Raw genomic sequence first — 5,352 nt, 5'->3', positions numbered from 1 at the left:
TCTCCACACTTGCGAGGAGAACTGGGGACCGCGATCCGAAACGATGTCTGTTGGTATCCCATGCAGCCGGACAACATGGTGGACGAGGAGATCCGACGTCTCCTGGGCCGACGGGAGCTTCGGGAGGGCCACGAGGTGGGCCACCTTGGAGAAACGGTCCACTATCGTGAGGATGGTGGTGTGCCCCGGGACGGCGGGAGGCCCGACAAAATCCAGACCGATGTGGGACCAGGGGCGGTGAGGCACAGGAAATGGCTGTAGAAGTCCCTGTGCCTTCTGGTGGTCAGCCTTGCCCCTGGCACAGGTGGTGCAGGCCTGGATGTAAGCCCGGACATCAGTCTCCAGGGACGCCCACCAGAAGCGCTGCCGGACCACTGCCACGGTCCTACGCACCCCTGGGTGGCAGGAGAGTTTGGACCCGTGACAGAAGTCCAGGACGGCAGCCCTGGCCTCTGGTGGGACGTATAATCTGTTCGTCGGTCCTGTTCCGGGATCCGGGCTCCGTGCCAGGGCCTCCCGGACGGTCTTCTCCACGTCCCAGGTCAGAGCAGCCACGATAGTGGACTCCGGGAGAATGGGTTCCGGTGGATCCGACAGCTCGGTCTTGACTTCCTGTTCATGCACCCGGGACAGGGCATCCGATCTTTGGTTTTTGGTCCCGGGGCGGTAGGTGATCCGGAAGTCAAAACGGCCGAAAAACAGTGACCAGCGGGCTTGCCTGGGGTTCAGTCGCTTGGCGGTCCTGATATACTCCAGGTTCCGGTGGTCAGTGAAAACCGTGAAAGGCACTGACGCTCCCTCCAGCAGGTGTCTCCACTCCTCAGGGGCCTCTTTCACCGCAAGGAGCTCTCGATTGCCCACGTCATAGTTCCGCTCTGCTGGGGTCAACCTGTGGGAAAAATAGGCACACGGGTGAAGAACCTTATCGGTTTCTCCGCTCTGGGATAGCACGGCTCCTATCCCCGAGTCAGAGGCGTCCACTTCATCCACGAACTGGCGACCAGGATCGGGCTGCACCAAGACCGGTGCAGTCGAGAACCGGCGTTTCATCTCCCTAAACGCGGCTTCGCACCGATCCGACCAGGTGAAGGGAACTTTTGGTGAGGTCAGGGCCGTCAGGGGCTAACAACCTGACTATACCCCTTAATGAACCTCCTGTAGAAATTTGCGAAGCCGTGGAACTGTTGCAGCTTCCTACGGCTTGTCGGTTGGGGCCAGTCTCTCACCGCTGCGACCTTGGCCGGATCCGGGGCGACGGAGTTGGAGGAGATGATAAACCCCAGGAAGGACAAAGAAGTGCGGTGAAACTCACACTTCTCGCCCTTCACAAACAACCGTTCTCCAACAACCGCTGCAGGACCTGACGTACATGCCGCACATGGGTCTCAGGGTCCAGAGAAAAGATGAGTATATCATCCAGATATACGAAGACGAATCGGTGCAGGAAGTCCCGCAAGACGTCATTAACCAAAGCTTGGAACGTCGTGGGGGCGTTACTGAGGCCGAACGGCATGACCAGGTACTCAAAATGACCTAACGGGGTGTTAAATGCTGTCTTCCATTCGTCTCCCTTCCGGATCCGAACTAGGTGGTATGCGTTCCTAAGATCCAACTTTGTGAAGATTTTGGCTCCATGCAGGGGGGTGAACACTGAATCCAACAAAGGCAACGGGTATCGGTTGCGAACCATGATCTCGTTCAGCCCCCGATAATCAATGCATGGACGAAGACCGCCATCTTTTTTTCCCACGAAAAAGAAACCCGCTCCCATCGGAGAGGTGGAGTTACGGATCAGCCCGGCAGCTAAGGAGTCCCGGATGTAGGTCTCCATCGATTCGCGCTCAGGTCGGGAGAGGTTGTACAGCCTGCTGGACGGGAACTCCACGCCTGGCAACAAATCAATGGCACAATCATATGGACGGTGCGGGGGAAGAGTGAGTGCCCGATCCTTGCTAAAAACGTCAGCAAGATCGTGGTACTCAACCGGCACCGCCGACAGATTGGGGGGTACTTGGACCTGCTCCTTCGCCTGGGAACCGGGAGGAACCGAGGATCCCAAACACCTCCGATGGCAGGTTTCGCTCCACTGTACCACCACCCCGGATGGCCAATCAATCCGGGGATTGTGTTTCAACATCCAGGGGAACCCCAGAATCACACGGGAGGTAGAAGGAGTCACAAAAAACTCAATCTCCTCCCTATGATTCCCTGACACTACCAGAGTTACTGGTGGTGTCTTGTGTGAGTAAAGGGAGTAGGGTGCCATCTAGTGCTCGCACCTGCAATGGTGGGTAGCGCCACCAGAGGGAGCCCCACCTCCCTGGCCCATCTGCTGTCTAACAGATTCCCTTCTGACCCTGTGTCTACCAGTGCTGGGGCCTGAAGGGTTAAATCCCCACTAAGGATTGTAACTGGGAGTCGTGCGGCAATAGTGTGTGTCCCACGTGAAGTTTTTGGCCCACCCTAAGCCCAGTCTCTAAGGGGCGGGCGTTGGTGTTTAACCGTTCGGGGCAATCGCTCAATTGATGCTCCATTGAGCCACAAACAAAACACGCCCCGCGTGGACACCTCCTCTGTCTATTAGGTGGTCTAAATGTGGCCCTGCTCGTGTCCATAGCTTCGTCAGCAGGGGGAGCTGTCGCCCCACGGGACGTAGAGGCCAGGGAGCGTGGGAAGGGCGGACCCTTCTCGGACCCGGAAGGAAGAGGGACGGCGCGCGCCCGGCCACGTCCTTCGTCTCGTTCCGACGGCGTTCCTCCAACCGATTGTCTAACCGTATAACGAGATCAATAAGCCCATCTAATTCCCGCGGTTCATCCTTGGCCACTAGGTGCTCCTTTAGGACTGACGACAGTCCGTTTACAAAGGCGGCGCGGAGCGCAGCGTTATTCCAGCCGGACCTCGCAGCCGCGATGCGGAAGTCGACTGCATAAGCGGCTGCGCTCCGGCGTCCCTGTCTCATCGACAGCAGCACAGTTGAAGCAGTCTCTCCCCTGTTAGGGTGATCAAACACAGTTCTGAACTCCCTCACAAACCCAGTGTACGTGTGAAGGAGCTGTGAATTTTGCTCCCAAAGCGCTGTAGCCCAAGCGCGTGCCTCTCCCCGAAGCAGAGTGATCACATAAGCTATTTTGCTTGCGTCTGACGCGTACATGACAGGACGTTGTGCAAGACGAGCGAACACTGCATAAGAAAGTCCGCGCACGTCTCCACAACCTCCGTACGGCTCAGGAGGGCTTATGTATGCTTCAGGGGATGGTGGGAGGGGTTGTTGGACCACCACTGGAACATTAATATCTAGTACAGGATCAACAGGAGGAGGAGCTGCAGCAGCGCCCTGAGCGCTCGCCGCCACTTGCGGAGAGAGCCTCCACCCTGCGGTTCAGGAGGATGTTTTGCTCGGCTATTTGATCCATTCGAGCCGTAAAGGCGGTGAGAATATGCTGTAGCTCACCAATCACGCCTCCTGCAGATGCCTGCGCTCCCTGCTCTCCCATTGGTTGTTCAACAACCTGGTGACGCGCCTCGGAGTCCATGACGCTGGCCGAGATATCCTGTTGGGAAAGTGTAGTGACACGGACCCACAACAGGGGGCGTAAATGAACGGACAATGGAAGGAGTCAAATTATAACACTTTACTGGTGTGAATGTCACAACCAAACACAGCAGAATCAGAATGTGCAACAGTCAATTAATAAAAGGTGTTTGTGGGCAGGCTCGACGATAGGAGACGCCCGTCTGGAAACGAACCGGAACCACACGATTTCCACCGCCACCTGAACCCGAGGAATACTGGAGCCGCCAAGTCCGGAGTCCCCAGGTGGCCACCTTCCCGGCGTGTCGGATCTGGTACTGCTGGCAGAAAGCAAAAGACAGTCAAAGGGTGGGTGTGTGAACACCCAGTAACAATGGTGGGAATGCCACCTCCACCTCCCACTCAGCGCGTTGTAGCGGTCTCAGCTGAAAAGGAGCGCCGTCTTGCACAGCCTCCTCAAAAATGACCGGTTCTCCTGCAAACACTCACAATAATAGATTTATTGATCTCACAAAAGGGGCTGAGAGTATTACCTCCAGATGAAGATGATATCTCGGCAGTTTGGTGGAGGTGTCTTCCTGCTTTTACCAGATGTGTTGATTAGTGACAGCTGTCACGGATGATGGGTGACAGCTGTCACCACGGCTTGTTCCTGAGGCGACAGCGCCCTCTCATGCCTGAAGCCCGCACTTCAGGCAGGGCGCCTTCTGGTGGTGGGCCAGCAGTACCTCCTCTTCTGGCAGCCCACACAACAAACTTGGGATGTAGCAAACTGAAAAAACCCTTTGATTATAAAAACCTATGTCATATTCCATAGACATGTCTGCCACCTGGTGGATGGTGAGTGGACGCTTGATAAATTATCAAAAATTGCAAACGGGCATATCATATATGTAGTTTGTCTGCCCTCTGCTGAACACTGACCACATCCTGTGGTCATCACTGTGTTTGGTCAAACACAAGTTAAGCTAGTAACTGCAGCGAGAAACATGACATCTGCTACAGGATAATGTTTCTCATCAAAGACTTCAGTCCAGGTCCTGGAATCATAGTTTACAAGAATGTGGTGGCACCTGGTGCCAGACTCCCAAAGCCACCTCCTGGACCTGCCCATGTGAGGAGGACATAAAACCTTTCGTCAGCACTGCAAAATAATCATGACTAACTCAAAACACAACTCCAGAACATTCCAAAATCTTTGCACCGCCTGTGTTCCAAAGTATTCTGGAGTCCGTATCTAAACGTGTGAGTGTAATACTCAAGTCTCAAGACCAAAAATTATAATAAAGTTATATTCACATGATGCTATATTTCATAGGGGATCCCATAGTGCACCACTCGGTCCCATTGAACGCCAAAATGAGCGAACAATGTTAAATTTGGTTTTGCAAATCACAAAAATTTAATTTGCAGGACAAATTTCAAAAAGAACAGTGCTGAATGTAAATTATGTAACTTTTGACGTTGTGTGTGTGTGTGTGTGTGTGTGTGTGTGTGTGTGTTGTGTGTGTGTGTGTGTGTGTGTGTGTTGTGTGTGTGTGTGTGTGTGTGTGTGTGTGTTGTGTGTGTTTAAATTTTGGTCTCAACTCCTCCCAAGACTTGGGCTTGATCGCTCCAAAAATCCCAAAGTCTTGGTCTTGACTGACATGCCACCTTTTAAGGTCCTGGTCTTGGCTCTGACTCCATCCTTCTAGTGTTGTGTGATAAATTGGGCCTCATGAAATCACCAGTGTTCCATTTGATTTCCTCCCTCTGGTGTCGAAACAAAGTAAAACACAAGTAAATGAAAGGCTGCAGTCAGTGCACAGTCTGTGCGT

Source organism: Thalassophryne amazonica, chromosome 7 (genome assembly GCF_902500255.1).
Source record: "Thalassophryne amazonica chromosome 7, fThaAma1.1, whole genome shotgun sequence".
In the NCBI taxonomy this organism is placed as follows: Eukaryota; Metazoa; Chordata; class Actinopteri; order Batrachoidiformes; family Batrachoididae; genus Thalassophryne; species Thalassophryne amazonica.
The sequence above is the reverse complement of the archived record's forward strand: the minus strand, read 5'-3'. Positions refer to the sequence as shown.